Below are 17,718 nucleotides of genomic sequence, written 5' to 3'. Positions count from 1 at the left end.
TCTCGAAAGGGCGAAACGCTAAAGCCCGTTCCCCGCCGAAGCCCGTGTGTACCCTCCATCACCCCCTCACGCTGCACCCGGAGCCCTGTTAGGCTGGGGACCCCGCGTGCGGGTCAGAAGCCGTGGTTTACGCATGTGAAGGGGGGGGGGGGGGGGACGCAGTCGCACTCCGCACCGCGAGGCTTCGATCTCGGAGTGTTTTTCTCTCTCGGGTTCGTTTAGCCGGGCCGGCCCGGGGGGACGAGGGGCGGGGGGGGGGGCGGTTGACGGAGAGCTGCTGACAATTCGGAGGGCGAGTGCCGGTGCCGAGAGGGGTACCCCAGGCCTCCGGTTTGGCGGCGCAACAATAAACGGAGCAGACAGGCGAAGAGCCGCGGGGACCGCATTTCTATTGGCTCCTTACAGGGGCAGCGCAGCAGGCAGACCCCAAACGCTGCTCTGGGACCCGGGGGGGGGCCTGCGGACCTCCGCGCGGAGATTTTAGGAGATACAGTGCCGCGCCAGACAAAAGCGGCGGTTGGGTCTTCATTTCTAACCCCTGAAATGAGCAGCAAATGCCTTTTTTTTTTTGGGAGGAAATAGATGTTTTATTTATTTCAACTGCTTTTAAAGCCACTTTTCACTGCTTTTCTACCCAAATCTAGCTTAATGAAATAGGCCATGTTTTTTTTTTTTTGCATTAAAATGCCAAAAAAACAAGACATTTTGAGGGCAAGTGAACCTCTTAGGCAAATGTTTTCATTTTGTTGAGGAAAATGCAAAAACCTTCCATTCATAGGCCATTTCCATTCATTCAGTATACAGTTCAACAAATAATCACATTTGGTTGGAATATGCTTCCTGACTTTAAGTGATGTTTGTTGTTTTTGTGATTTGACTAAATTCAGACTTTCTTTCTGACTTTCAGATGGGCACCAACATATGCTGAAACATATGCCCTCTGCCCCAAGATGGCAAAAGTGCCCTTTTGGCAGTAGCAATTTTATTTTAATTTACCACAGGTTCCCTGTTTTATTTTGATGATGCCCTGTAAAAAGTTGGTCCACGGCCCTGCATTCTGAATAAAATAGAATTCAAAAATTACATTTACATTAAATACACTTGTTACGTATATTACATGCATGCAATAATCACTGAACATCTTTTTTAAAATATAGGTTTACTACTGACACAACAACAAAATCAAAAACCCTATCACAGATTATTTTTCACTTCAAACTCATATGCATATCACTTGTCATGCCAACAAAAGAACAGTGGCTGAGCAATGGAAGAGAGAATCTGTATCTCTCTCTCTTTCTCTATAGGTTTGCTTCTGTGTCATTTCATCTCTCACTCCTTCTCTCTCACTCCTTCCCTCTCTCTCCCTCTCTCTCTCCCTCGCTCCTTCCCCCTCTCTCCCTCCATTCCCCTCTCTCACTCCTTCCTTCTTTCTTTCTATCTCTCTCTCTCCCTCTGTGGGTTTGCTATGTCTTTTCCTCTCTCACTCCTTCCCCCTCTCCCTCTATCGCTCCTTCCCCCTCTCTCACTCCTTCCTTCCCTCTCTTCCTCTCTCTCTCGCTCCTTCCCCCTCTCCCTCTCTCACTCATTCCCTCTCTCTCCCTCTCTCACTTCTTTGCACCTCTCTCTCCCTCTCTCCCTCCTTCCCCCTCTCTCTCTCTCTCTCCCTCTCTCTCAGGGTGATTTACATACTGCGGCAGCACTCCATTCAGTTCCCACTCAGTCATGTATATCGCTGTCATTCTTGCTTCGGAAACGGGCGAACGGCCACTAATAATGAAAGCGCAGGCCGTCCCACAATGCCTCTGGGCCGGAGCGGCGGTTCAGCGAGGCCAGCAGAACGCCAGCTCGCGAGCGAGCAGGGCTGAGTTCCGTAGGGGTCGACCATATTAAAGTTTAAGCGAGGACAGGACATGAGGTGCGTGCGTATTTATTTTGGGCATGTCAAAGAAATTTTAAGACTACACGCTGTGACTTATTTCTGAGAGCTAACCTTTAAGTGTTGAGCTCGTGTGTGTCCCAGACTGCTACCCGCTGCTGTGGAATATTATTGCCCCGTATCGGTGACCTTCCACCTCTTTAGCACCGTTTACGTTTGATGGCGAATAACCCACGGTCACAAAGCTTCCTTTGAGCCAAAACATCGCCCCCCACCCCCCCCCGCCCCCCGCACATTTTAACTCCGCGTACGTCGTCTTCAGACAGGCGGGGAAGTAGCCGCCCCACTAGTTTAACTCCGCTAGTTGTCGGATCAAAGCGGGGAGGCGGATGGCGGATGACGGATCGGGCGGGAGCGGCGGGCCCGGGCGCCTGTCACAGACGCGTCAGCCGCCAACCACGCGCCGGCGGCCCGCGCGGATCGGCACGGCGCTCACGTACGGCGGCGGGCGCGGCCCGCTATGTCAACACACGTCTGTGGAATGGCGGAGGGAGGCTCTCAGGATTCCGCTCAGCCGTCAAAAGCCAGCTACGCTCCAAAAAAAAAAAAAGAGAATAAAAAAACACAAGAATATTAAATAAACTGGCTGTTATTCAGATCACCACAAACCCCATGGGGCCAAATTATTACTGCCCAAGCACAATTACTACACCCCCCGCCCCCCCACTCAACAAAAATGTTTTATTTAAAAATACTGGTAAACTGAGGTCATCCAAGGTAACGCTACCTCTTTAACAAAACAACGAACTGCGACCAATCGCCTTCCGACGCACGCTAAGAAAATGAGATCCGTTGCGCGTTCGAGTCCGCGCGCGGGAATCAATAGTTATTAGGTGATGAGAAAACTATCGAACGATGGCGTTTTTGTGAAATCTTTGAAAAGCCGGCCGTTTAGCCGATGTCAGATCGCTTTCGCAGACGGCGGGGTGGATGATTTGGCGCTCTGCGGGGGCCGCGACGGCGCGGAAGAGCAGAAAGCACGTCCAATAAAACTGAAACCCGGCCAAGAAGCGGCCTCATAAAGACAGAGCGCGTTAAAAGAAACGTCTGAGGGGAGGGGGGGGGGAAAAAATGCATGCTTCAGAAGAATCACTCGGCGGGAGAATCACTGGCTCTTCGGTGTCACATAATATACGAGTTGTCATCTTTTTTTCGGCTCGCAAATAGAGGCATCGGGCGAAACCTTCCCGAAAACGTGTTCCTGAAAGCCGAGCGCTGCCCGGACGAATGGCGCGGTTTCGCTCGGTCCCGTGTGACTGCACTCTGCAGACTGTCTCCTCAAGGTCTCTGCTCTGTGTGTCATCCACTCCATTTGATCAGAAGGATCTTTGGTGTGTGTGTGTGAGTGTGCGTACGTGCGTGTGTGAGAGTACGCGCGCGCGTGAGTGTGCGCGTGTGCGTGTGTGTGTCTGTTTGTGTGTGCGTGTGCGTGTGCGTGTGTGTCTGTGTGTGTGCATATGTGTGCGTGTGTATGAGTGTGAGTACGTGCGTGTGTATGTGTGAGTGTGTGTGAGTGTGTGCGTGTGTGCGTACATGCGCATGTGTGCGAGTGTGTGTGTATGTCTGTTTGTGTGCGTATGTGCATGTGTGTTGCCTCACATTCAGCCAGTCTTACTGACATCAAGCTAGTCTCATTCACATCCAGCCGGTCTCACTCACATCCAGCCTTTCAGGTGGAGAGCAATGCCCGCCGCGTGCAGCACAGCTCACAGAGCGCCGTTACTATCCGAGCACACTCCGCATCGAGCGCCAGCCGGAAGAGAGAGCCGAGCGGAGGCGGCGATACAACACAATGCACAGTCTCCAACTGCCACTCTGCTCGGGGTAATTTGTCTCTCAGATTTGTTCGACCAGATTATTTCCAGTAATCGTACCCCAGAGAGGTTTCCATCTTTCGTACCTTCAGCTTCATACTCGAAGTAAATGCCGGTCTTTTTCCACATTTTACTCCGTCACAATTTTTAAGTTCATTTTTGTCTATTTGGAGCTCTTAAGAGCCGGCCCGAGACCGTTCCACGAAAGAATTGAACGACGATGTCTGGCCTCGTCGTCTGGTTTCTCTCGCCAATTATTTAAAAATGATCTGGACTGTTAGAGTGTTCGATTTAACGTGTGCTCAGAATGCAAAAACGACACTCCACCGGGGCAGGGATGTTTCGTGCTGCAATAGATTTTATGAAAACCTACGCGCGTGACCCATGGACAGGGTAAGGCCAAATTGAATTTACATAAACTAAAATTACATTCACAGGATACGTTATTATAATGTAGTGATAATTAGAAAAAGTGAAATTAGAAAAAAAAAAAACAGCCTTTAAAGCCTTTCTTTTAAAAGCCCTTATGACTCACTGTACCTCTTGTTTTCTATTCCTTTTTCCTCCACGTCTCATATTGAATGGAAAGATAAAGAAAATGACATAATCCTCCTTCAATCCGATCTTCTCCTTCCCTGCACTGCTGCCAAGTGACCTGTGGAATAAGATGCCGCTGCCAAAACTCGCAGTCCCCTCGAGACCCGGCAGAATGGTCGTCGCTCACGCACCCCCCCCCCCCCCCACCCCCCACCATCCCACTATGTGCACACGAAAATCAGTTGTCCCTGCATCAGTGACCCCCCATTGTCCAACCAGAGCCCATCCTCCCCCTCATCGTGTGACACAAGAAAATAATAAACCCTCCCAGGCAAACTGGCTTGGGAGCCCCATTTGATAAATTATGAAAAAATAGCAAGGAATTCTGCCCAAGGTAGGCTGTATGGCACTTTGGAGAACACACTGCAAACTTCGCTTCTTTCATCTTCTTTGATCATCCTTTCATTTCATAGGATGTGCACTTGGGCCATTTAATCAGAACGCACACCAGTGTCAACATGTGAAGTCCAGCCATCTCTTACTTGCCATCATATCTTCCTCTATAGCTGTAAGATTCCCTGGATAAGAGTGTGTGCTAAGTGTTAATATAACTAATTCAATGGCTACGTTGCATTGGAAACGTCTTCAAGTCTTTGTACTGGCTGTTGACCGTAGAAACTACGAACCATAGAGGAGATGTTGGGTTTTCCCAAAAGCATTTCTGTCTACGAAGAAAGAACACGACGATACGCAATCATGAGAACGAGATTTCCTATTTAAGCTTGCCATTTGTGTCTCCAGTACCTTTAAGATCATATGGACCAACAATCCAATACACCTCAGTATGGATCGCATACTCTGAATGCACAAGGACCCCCTTTCTCATCGAACCAGTACTCCTGGCACTTCAACCGCGGCTTTCATTTTTCATCGCACAGCGAGACTCCAATCGGTAAACACTCCGCTGATTGTTGGGATTCGCGGCTCAAGTTGTGTTTCCCATCAGCAGAGCCAGAGTACACAGAGACAGAGAGAGAGAGAGAGAGGGAGAGCCGCCAGGGCTCTACGTGTGTGTTCTGGTTTCTTTTTTTTTTCACTCCTGGAAATGTTTAAGGGGAACACGTTGACCTTTGCATCCATAAAAAAAAAAAACAACCCGCAAGCATCGCTTGAAGATTTACGGCAGTCTCGGCGAACGGAAAGCAGATGTGCTCCAAACACGGACCGGCACACTCGCGCGGGTATTGGTACGTGTCCGTCGAGCATGCAAATACATAACCGCTGACAGAATGTGTGCCACATCAATGGGATGCTTTCTCTGGAGTCACACTGTTGAACAGATTGAACAGTTAAGTCACACTGTTCAATCTGACTATTTGAACTGCAGACAGTCACTGCCGCTGCAGCACGTGTCCATCATTTCCTGGGTTTTCGCAAGAGAAAACGGGGCCTGGTTTCTTAAGACGAATACTTAAGAGCATGAAAGAATTGTTTTAAATGTATGTTTAAAACCCAAATATACAATATTATTCAATATGAATATAAGAAATACTAAATATAAGAGCACAACATGACATAATGTGGAATGTACAATGGAAATGCATATATATTTCAAAAAATAATGGAAAAGAAACGCATAAATTATTGCCTCGAAATGAATTTCATGTGTGCGTAGCATTCCACGCGTGCATCCAGCTGAGCCGATTGATCCGCGTGCAGCGATGCACCAAATGTTCCGGATCAAATCCTAACTGCGGCTCAGAGTCCTGCGGGGAGGCACAGAGCTGTCCGCAGTGTCACCCTGAAAGACAGGCTTTCAGTCAGGAAGCCGTTCCCTGGCTCGTCGTGCAACAGTGACCCCTTGTGGCCGGTTTTGTCTGTGCTGGTTTGGCAGGCGGGCAGTTCAGCCGGTGGACTGCGAAGTGACAGGAAGGAAGCAGTGGCTGGTTCGTCTGCACGCACTGTGGGGCAATGTGTGTGCCACTGTCCATCCTCCAAAGGTGAGAGGATGTCCACTGTTGCAGCCTAGAGTAATGAATGGGCCTTCTAAATAGACAAGGACAAATGTCAATTTGTTTTATGCATTTATACGTTAAATAAATTAATAAATATAGCGAAAACCTGATTTTACTAAGCACAAAACACGGGTTGAAAAACTGAGTGGGATATCTTTTAAAACATTAGTTGTGAGCAACATTTTCATCAAACACCATATAGGTGATCAAGATACTTTAGGTAAAATTTTCTTGAAATTATTTGCATTTTTTGTTACTACATTGTCTATAAGAATCTTTGCCTGGTAGTTTCTTATACTCAATACCACTTAGGAAAACTGGGAAATTATCAGAAATATCAGTATGCAATATGTCAGATTTCACCACATCACAATATAATATGTTATTTATCAAACTGATTCTCTTTACAGGAGAAAACTTAAATAATCATAATAATGCATTAATAATGCATTAGGCCCAAAAAATAATCTTAACTTGAGCTATTAGGTAGATATTTGACATGGCAGAATGAATTAAAGAATGAATATGGATCAAAACAGCTGTTACAGTCCTTGCGATCATTATCATGCAGTTCAAATGGATGGAAAACCCAGTTATAATTGCCTGATGTTAAAAAAAGTCCTTATCTAATGTGTTTCCTGAAAAGAAATCATCAGTGGACAAGTCCATGATTAGCTTAAAAGAAAAAAAAAGATTAAACACATACAAAAACATTAAAGTAGGTCAAAGACAAGACAGAGGGTGGACAATGAGCTGATCATATCTTAAATAAGCAATATTTCCCTGGCTGCGTGCTGCTTTAAGTTGTGGGAGCAGTTCTTTGAATTTCAACTGCACTTTCTCAGAAAAGTCTTCAGTAATTAAGATTTCTGTTCCTTTCAGTGATTTTCCCTCTTTAGTATTTCTTCTTTGTCTTCAGTGGAGAACTTTCTTGACAATTGATCTTGGCAGACCAGCACTTCCGAATTGTACAGTTCCCTGTGAGTTTTCTCTATCGGTTTTCATGGGGTCCAATCCCAGTTTTAGCACCAAAATCTGTTCAGCTTTACCCTTAGTATGATGCCATGATTCATTTATTCCATGAGGGACAGCATGAACCAGGATATTGTTTCTCCTCAACTGATTTTCCAGGTAATCAAATTTAACTGAGAATTTGTCACGTATTGTTTTTAAAAAAACAATTTGACAGTATTGCTGTTGAGCTAATTATTCAAATCTTCCATATTAGGGCTTCCGAACCCCGAGATCTACCATCCTGTAGGTTTTCATTCCAACCCTAACAAAGCACACCTCATTCAACAGCTAGAGATCTCGTTGAGCTGCTAATTAGCAGAATAAGGTCTGCCAAATTAGGGTTGAAATGGAGACCTTCGGGATGGCAGAGCTCAAAAAACAGGGTTGGGTTGCCCTGATCCAAATCATGCCGGGAGAATTTCAATCCTGCGGCTTTAACAATGGAATTATTTCTGCATTGTGTAGCATCCACGACCATCATTCCTACTTGCGGCAGAATGGCATTTAAAACAACTCAGCAATCCACAAATAAATGGACGTACACAACGCTCCTGTTGAACAGGTTTACTTTTATATTCGCTTACAAGTGAAAACTCCAAATGAGAGAATTCTGACCTCCAAGGTCAATAGCCTGTTGTATCCAATCGTGGGGGAAGAGATTATCGCACACTCCCAAAAAAATATTTGTCCACAAATGTCTTAGCCAGTCATTCACAGTCTCCTTAATCAAAATTAGTGAGGATAGGTGAAGATTTGAAAGCAGTGTAAGGATTTGGATTTTGTTTTAGGAATTTAAAAAATGCAAATTTATCCTACTCACTTTTTTGTTTCCTTCTTGCTCTCCTACTCACTCTCTCACAACTCCTCTAACAACTCATCCGCTGTAACTGTAAGGAGAAATCTCAGCGCACTCACACTCCTCCCTCATCTCCATTGCTCTCTCTAGACTTCTTCTTGCTTCTTTCTCTAACCTGCCTGTTGACCTTGTTACCTCTACCTTTAACTCATGCCTCTCTCAGTCTCTTGACTCTCTTTGTCCTCTTGTCTCCAAACCAGCACGATAATCACCCCCTTGCTCATGGCAGGCAGAATCACTCTGCTCCAGCAGAATCTTGCTGCAGGCTACCAATGACCTGACCTCATACAACACTTTCCTGGCAGCCTTCACATCTGCTACCACATTAGCTAAGACTTTTTTTCCCAGTGTAAGATCAATGCATGTGTGTCTAAGCCACGAAAACTCTTCTCCACCTTCTCTCCCTTGTTCATTCCCACTCCATACCCTTTCCCCCTGCCCTTTCTGAAGATGACCTTCTGCCCTACTTTCAGGGGAAGGTGGCTAGTATCCAGAACTCCTTTGCTGGTCCAGTGATGTCCCCCTACTCCCCAGAACAAACCCACCGCTACACTGACCTCCTTCAAGATACTGGAGGACACGGATATACTCCAACTCATGACAACTCACTGTGCAACCACCTGTCTGCTAGACCCCATTCCATCAGCAGTACTCCACTCTATATCCAGTGAGCTCCTTCCTTACCTGTTCCACATCGTTAATGACTTCCACACCTGTGGCTATGTTCCCTCTGTCTTCAAGATGGCTCATGTTACCCCCACTCAAGAAACCTACCTTAGACCCCTCTGATGTCAAGAACTATCGACCTGCATCACTTTCACCATTTCTGTCCAAAATTCTTGAATGAGCAGCGCTTAACAAATTTATTATCTTTCATCCATCAGAACAACCGGCTTGACCTGCTATTTATAATCAACATGTCGCAGTGCATGGCTAGGGCTCATCCAAGATCCTGTGTTGAGGTGACCTGACCCAAGGATGCCATGTGGAGGCGCTGTGGTGCTCTCGATGTGTCGCAGAGCGGTCCAGTTCCATCGGTGTCCAGGTCTGTCCAGTCCTTTTGACCCCTCCTCCAGGTATGCCCACGGCCTGTTCTTCCAGCCACCGTTTGTTCCGCCATATATAACCTGTGACACCAATAACGGCACTCACCTGTGGCACCGGTCTACAGCAATAGAATTATGGAAGTCCAAGAACACTGAAAATTGCACCTTGCGGCAGATTTTGTGTGAGATTTGATGGATTATGCCCAACATTGTTCTCACACAAAACGAACATTTGTCAGCAAAGAAAGTACTATATTTCACACAGTGCATGCTTTTATTATATATGTATATGTTTTCATTTTATGAATGAACATGAATAAACACGAATACATTAGGAGAAAATAATGACAGTTAATGAATTTTGTTTCCAATGTATGCAGAATACTTTGGAACACAATTCTGGACTATTTTTGGATCGTAACATATTTTTGGATTGTAACATTTTCTTTACTAAATTTAATTAGCTACAGCACAACACCTGAGAACGCCTTTTTGTCAATAGAGAAACCTGCTTTTAAATGTAACTGTTTTATGGATGGGAAGAGAATGCCCAGAGTCGTAACGGACAGCACACAGGCTTTGCCGTGTTACGCACTGCACAGAGTCCTAACGTGCTCTCCTCTTCACCTCCTTACTCCTCTGTCTCTCTCTCACACACCCCCCCCCCCCGCGGTCCTTCAGACACCAGCTCCATATGGTCCTACGTGTCCCTCCCCACCTGGCCACATGATTCACACCTCACAGCCACATCCACAGCCATGCGTCTTCCGGACGCTTCCGTGGGAACGTTCCCCGACCGGGCTAGGAACAATTAATATCACAGATGGAGGTCCCCCCCCCCCCCCCCTTTCTAATGTACACTGCCATGCCCTCAACTTCCCACCTTCCCTCTCAGAGACTAAACTATGGCTCCAACCTGGCCTCCTGTGTCATCGCTGCCGTGAAGAATGTTCCTCCACCTGCTCTCCCTCCTCACAGGTTCTTTCCTCCTCCCTTCTCTCTCTCACCCTCCCGCTCTTTCCTTCTCTCTCTCTCTCTCTCCCCCTACCTGCTTCGTCTCCTCCTCCTCCTCCTCCTCCTCCTCCTCCCCCTCCTCCTCCTCCTCCTCCTCCTCCTCCTCCTCCTCCTCGCGTGTTTGACGGGCGCGTCTGTACGCCGCGGCGAAGGTCGCGGACTGTGCGGGCAGGGTCAATCCGAGTTCACGACCACACATCCGCCAGAGCCACCCGCGGTTTTCCTGACTGCCGTTATTGATTTTGAATGTGCACTACGCAGAGATTGAACCCTTAGATAATACAAAAGTCTAGATGAAAAAAAAAAAAAAACTAAGATGGAATGTGTGCTGCTGGTCATGCAATGCAGATACTCAACTGCGTATGTGACCTAATGTCTACTGATAGCCCTCCTACCTCACCCATATTCAATTACATTTATTTTCCCCAATACGGTGCATTTGATGGGCGAATAGTCACTGCATTAAACAGAGCATTTGAGTGGCCCAAGTGGTCTAAAATCTGACAGCACTAAGATGAGAGCCAGCCAGTGACAATGCAAAGTCTGTCTGCTTAAAGCATCACCAATACTACGGGGATATTCCTTGAAAATGTGCTCTGTTTTTCAAAGGTTTTTCCTTTTTTGCCTTCACAGAATATCCACACTACTGCAATAACCACAGGTTATATTATTTTGAGGCATGAGGCGATTAGTTTGATCTCACGGTCCTCCTCAGGACCTTGACATCCAAGACAGCGATCTGTTATGGGCTGAAAGAAAAACACTAATGTGATTCACAATGGTCCGAGGGTATATACAGCGAGAACCACTCGATGTTTATTCATATTCTGGGAGTTAGTTCATGCACATCTCTCAAGGGTCACCGAATGCATAAATCAAAGCAGGAAAGTGAGGCAGGGCAAGTTTGACGTCTCTCGCATCGTTATTGCTACAGTCTCACTGGAACATATTGGTAACATAAAGGCATCACTAGAAGAGAAGAGAAGAATCTCACAGAGAGCATTACTGCCCCCGTGTGGATTACTACTGCGTAGCATTTTATTTAAAAATCATGGGATACACCTTACCCGTCCAGGGGTTTGCCACCACTGACATGCTAGTTAGATCCAAATTAATTTACCGTTGATTTGCTTGGATTACAAGCAAACATACAAAGAAAAAAGAAACAATTATTACAATAATACTACTAATAATAATGATTATTATTATTATTATTACTATTATCATTATTATTAATTATTATTATTATTATTATTATTGTTATTACCATCATCATCATCATCTTCATGTCATCATGTCTGGTTTGTCACCTCCAAAATAGCAGTTTGGCAGCCGTTTACAAACCATTTTCTGAAACTGCCCCAGTACAGTTCCCAACATTAATCTTATATGACTACTGTAGCTGCTGTAACTCATTTCTTTAGATATCGTCCCTCCTGTGTCACCACTTAAATGCGGATTTTACTATGTTAATGGTCCTAGGAATCCTATATGAAAGCCATTTCAGTTTAGCTATGTATCAAATCTGTAACATCACACAGATGGATACTATGAACCACATCAAACATACATCATGCTCGCAAATATTTTCAATATTTACATAGCAAAGAGAGTCCATACCAAGCCAAACTCAATCATTCAGACTTAATGCCATATTGTAGAAGAAACATGTTACTTCAGACCCAAGCATGAACTCCTGTTTCCATGGTTACAGCAAGTTATAGCATTGCGTCTCTGTGCCTTTGTTCATAGGAGTGAGAGTGTGTAAGATGGAGCTAGATAGAGATTTTTCTACTATAGCACCACCATATGACATTCATGAGGCTATCTGAGTTTGAGTCTTCGTTGAGAAAGGAGGTCTTTCATATTTATTTATAATTGTGCATCAGTAACTTCAGTCCATCAACTTGTAAATTAAATGCAATGCAAAGCCAGCAGAACTTGAACTTGAGCTACACAAAAATTCTATGCATTTAGTATTGAATATTGTACTGTATATTATAATACAGTATTGGCTGATGACATACAGACAGACAAACAGACAGACATACATAGGCCTGCATCAGGGTTGTTCAATTAGTGACCTGGGGGCCAAAAGTGACCCACCACCAATTTCCTCTTGGCCCTTTGATCCGGAGGAATGAATTCAAAAATTTTAAATGGTCACAACACCCAGGTCTGGATCACCACAGTGTCATCCTATCTCCCATCAGCGACAGAATATTAACCCTTTGAAGAGTAGGTGCTTTAGTATGCTCTTTCAAAATGCTAAGTCAGTGTTCTAGAACTCCATTGCACTTTCAGTCACTAGCAGCAATTGCTACATCAGAATTAGAATGTTCAATTAAGAACAATCTAACCACATGTGTGATCCTACAATATATGAATACCTCAACGGTGTGTGTACACGTGTGCTTAGGCCTCACAGGAAATGTTTGGGCTTCATGACTCATTTTTAAAAGGAGTCGGTCCTAGAGAAAGCAGCGTGAGGGAAATGGTTAAACTGGAAATGTACAGTCACAGGACACCCAATCCTCTGGAGGCAAAAACGATATCCATATTTGACCCCGCTGATTATATAATAAAACGCGGGGGAAACGTTTCTGCAGACGAATGACAGGGGAAAAAAACTATATAATGTATGATACCAGCGAAAACGAATAGATCCAAACGGCTGATCTCGCCAGCGGTCCGTTCCCCGGGCCGGGCGTTTGTGAAATGAAGCGGCGAGCGCACACGGCTCGGCCGGCCCGTCTCCGGTGGCGCCGGGATGCGCCGGGAAGGGCTCGCCAGCTCTGGTCCCGCGTCCGCGCCTCTCGCCCGATCTGAAGCGATTAGCCGCGCGGCTCCGGGCGCAGGGGGGCGGGATTAGCCACGGCGCGGAGGGCGCGTTTGTGAAGGCGAAGAGCCGGGTTTATGAGGGGGAGTCGCGAAAAGGCGGGGAGTCAGCAGAGGGAAGGATTAATGAACCGGGGGATCCTTTTTTCGCTCCGCGTGCGCCCAGGCTTCTCCGGAGAGCGGCTAATTTACCTCGTCTTCCCCCCGCGAGTTTCCCCATCTCCGTGAAGTTATTTTCTGTGCCCGTGACTCCGGGGTTCGCCTCTTCTTTGTCATTTCCCCCAGCCATCTCTTTGAGCGGCTCTCTGGCCTCAAACCCGCTCACCAAGACAGACAAATGGGCTATTTGTGAATAAAAGTAGCCGGCAGGGTTGAATCTCAGATCGAACTTCATGGCCGTACCCTCAAATAAAGTGCTAAAACATAAATGTTGTTGCCTAAAGCCGTGTAAGTGTAATACAGCGTTAAACAATGCAAGCAAGAGCACAGTGTGGCCATTTAGGAAATTAATATAAACATACAACATGCAGTATCGTTGCCTATGTCCATATGTATGATACCATTCTTGGCAGAGCTAGGGTTCATGTTTACCTAGCCTCACTTGTCAGGCTCATTACCTACAGTAGCCTACTGTGAGCCTGACCAGGGTTTGAATTACGGGGGGAGCCAGGGGGAGCTCAGCCCCCCCGAAGAGAGACCTGAAACCCCTGGTCCCCAACACAGACCCCCCCCTCACCCCAAAAAAACAGAGCCAGAGAGCAATTCGAACCCTGAGCCTGACCAGGTCCACTGTGCCACTCCAATGTGAGGCGTCTTATCTGCCTGGCCTCCACGGATGTGCCTTGCTAATTAACCACATGGTCAGCTATTCCAGATGAATCAGAACCCTGCGTAGGCGGGCACCAATGGGAGTGGTGACTGAGGCCAATGGCCTATAGTATAAACACAGACTAAAACCTAGCAGAACTTTTCCTTTTCCAGATGCCACATAAACAGAATGTCCTCATCTTGGTCAAGACTAATCTTCATCAGATTCTCTCTCAAAATTCATGGCGCACAACAGAAACAATAAGAGCACATAAATTGCATTTTGCCTATTAACCCGGGCAGTGTTGGTGTATGATAAAAAAAAAAAACTATCAAAATGGATTTAAAGAGACTGTGATTAAAATGGCCCGTTCCATGCAATTAGAGGCAGATGAAGGCATGCAAATGCACTCCGCTCATCGCGAGAATGACAGGAAGCCGACACTGACACTGAAATTCAAATTAAGCTCGTCTTAATTTGCACACGGACCATTTAGAGCACACTCACATACCGCTAATGGAAACAGCCAATAGCGATGCATTTTCACCTTGCACAAGACTTCAGACTATTCTTTAGCCACACTGTTAAACCTCCATCAAAAAGCTCAATTTTTAGGGTTTATCCGCATTGTTATTTCCGACACAGTGAGCCCTTTTGAAAAGAAGCTATTACCAAACAGTAGAAATGTGGAATCTGTAAAATCAGTTTATTTTCATCATCTTTGTGTCTACTTAGGTCTAGAGCTTATGTGTTCACCTCTGTGTGTGTGTGTGTGTGTGTGTGTGTGACTGAACAAGGTAAGCAGGAAAAGCAATGGATGCATTTGAAGCTTGGAGAAATGGCTGTCTTTGGTATAATGAAGGAAAACTGATAAGATTTTAGGGCTACTATGACAACACTTCAGAGGGGCATAGGTTTGCACTCTAATGAGTGCCACTCATTCCCCTGATGCAGCCGGGGCAAAGCACCCTTTTGAAATAATTGGACTCCGGGGACTATTTGTATCAGTTATCAAAGTGGTTACTAATCAAGTGTAGAGTGAATGTGCATGGAACTCATCCTGTTTTGCTTGGGTTACGGGGTTATTTGACTTCAATGACTGTTGAAGATGACCATGCTTCCTGCTGTGGTCTGATGTAGACACACAAGTGGACTCAAATGCCTTTCATAAACATCATATTAAAACCCTCAATGAAACTGAAAAGTTTTTTTTTTTTTTTTGTCATTCATAAAGCAAGTTGTGCACTAATTTATGTTGTAGACCTCAAATATTATTTTAGCTGCATATCTTCTTTGGCTGGGCTTATAACTTCCTTCTGTCTTAAATTAATACATTAGATATACATGAAATAAAAAATATATTATGTAACAAGGAAGTCATTTGTTACCAGTGCTTCACAGTCTGGCCGCAGTCGTGAGCTCTACCATACTCTTACCGGCAGGCACTCATACACAGAAATGAAGGCTCGCAATTCTATTTTGCATTCATTAGGTTCTAATTTTTTTTTTTAACTCCTTTGCAGACTGATGTACAGATAGTGAAAATTAATCATTGGCAAACTAGCCATTCAACCTACAAAACATTATGCACATTAAAAATCACTGACTCAATAAGAGTAACAACCTGACAGCCCACTAGCTATGAGAATATCAAAAAGTTACTCTCTTCACACTGATTCAAAATGTGCTTTACTGCTTTGTAGCGGCGATGATCAATGCCATGTAAGCTAGATAGTTGGTTGTGGACGTTAGATACAGTGAAATAAAAACATACACAACGTTAAATAAAAATAAAAAACTTGGTCTGTGAAATAACTTCACCTGTAGTGCAGATGAGAGCAAGCTTATATTCACGACCACGCGTAGTGTCAGCTCTACTGTGACTTACCAAGACGGGTAGTTATCCAACAGACCACATCGCGCCGATCCCCGTTAATTGTCCTCCAAGTTGCATGGATGCGTAGTAGAATCAAAATGGCAAAGCTGCGGTCCTTCGTGTCCACAAGTCATTGTACATTCTATCTTGTCTGTCCACTATGGGGCTTCTAGCTTTGTAGTTGTGCGCGGCGTTGTAGCAAGGCCTTATATTATGTACATTACTTCCGGGTTTTCGCCACAATCGAGTTGGGCGTGGCAAATGGCAATTATGGATTCTAGCTGCAATTATATTGTAGTTAGAATCCGTATTTATTTATTTATTTATTTATTTATTTATTTATTTATTTATTTAAAACTGAAATCCAGTTCCTACGTTTTACCATACATGAATTTACTTGAGGTTCTAGGCTAAAAGTAGCACTTACGCATTTTTGTCTGAACATAAGTGTGTCTGTCAATATGACAATGTCCCTCTGTCCACAGAGTAATTGCTCGTTGTTTGACGTTGATATTACGTCACTAAGAGTTGGAGGAATGCCATTTTAATTTAGTCAGTTAAGATGAACTGAAATTCAGTTCATGCGTTGAAAATTGCGTAATGTGTATATTTTTTCAATTGATAAAGTGACTTTCATGTCTTGAATTGACTGAAATAAAATAAAATTGACCCAAACCCTGGTATAATCTGTTTCCTCAGTCACCAGATGAACTCAATAGGCTATTTATGGAATATTCTAGAATGATATACGAGGTGCCATTTTCCACTTAAATCAACAAAGCAGCGTTTCTCATGGAAGAGTGGTCTTGTATTGCGCCTGTCGAATTCCAAAAGCTCGTCGATGCCGCCGTGCATACACGTTACACTGGCCGCACAAGGTAGCAAAACAGCTTATAAACTGACTGCACATTAGCGTTTCCATTTTTCGTTCACTAGATATAGTGGAGAGTAGTTGGGAGAAGGTTGATAAATGAATTTGAAAGATGAACGTATTGTTATATAAGATAGTACTTGTCTGTACCTGGGTTAACCTGATACCAATCTGCTCTTAAAATGAGGAGTGCTTTAGATTTGTACACACTGAGACAGGCACGTTAGTCTCTAAATGTAATCCATGCCTTGGTAGTAGTGCTAAAATAAAGTAATACCATTTAGATCGTATATTTTACTCTCAATAAGCTGCAAATCACCTCTGGTAAGGGAATCTCCAGATAAACATTTAAATTACTACACTGCAAAGTTTAGTGGAGTGCCCAAGGAATTTCATTTTCCCATATTTAGTTTTATTTATTCATTCATTTTACATGATGGGAAAGAGTGGTTTGGCCATCAAATACAGGTCACTGACTGACACTGAATGAAATAAAAATAAATAAAAATGTGTAATACATTTTCAGCATATTTCATGTTTCTTTGAATACCGTTGCAGATTGCACTGCTGTGATTTCATTCACAGTAAACTCAAAGTGGGAGTGCATTTAGTTAGCAAGCCCGCATGGGGATCTGCTCCCGATACGTTCATAATATTGCACACCACTGCTGTTCTGCAATGGCTGCCGTGATAACCTCTATCCCACAGGTGTGCTCAACACCTCTTCTATGCACTAATGATGCATGTCAAACCTTGAGAACCTGCTCTCACCTTCAAGAGCCAGTCACAGACCAGCTCTAGCTAGCAGAGGCATTTCCGGACCTCCTGATTGGTGCGACTCTACCTCCCAGCTGCAGTGATGGACAGCCAGCCAATCAAGCAGCCAATCAGTGCAGCAAATTGAGTGCAAGGCGGCACCAGGCTGACTGACGGCTGCCAAAGCGGTTGAGTCATCTGGAAAGCCAACAGGCTCGAAAACAGGAACTCTTAATCCACCATTTTGCTCAAGGTATTGGTCAGCTGGTTAGAAGGCACCTCTAAACCCCCCCAAAATGATCGGTTTGGGACTGGAGTGCACCCCACTCTGCTG

Source organism: Anguilla anguilla, chromosome 9 (assembly GCF_013347855.1).
Source record: "Anguilla anguilla isolate fAngAng1 chromosome 9, fAngAng1.pri, whole genome shotgun sequence".
Classification (NCBI taxonomy): domain Eukaryota; kingdom Metazoa; phylum Chordata; class Actinopteri; order Anguilliformes; family Anguillidae; genus Anguilla; species Anguilla anguilla.
The sequence above is the reverse complement of the archived record's forward strand: the minus strand, read 5'-3'. Positions refer to the sequence as shown.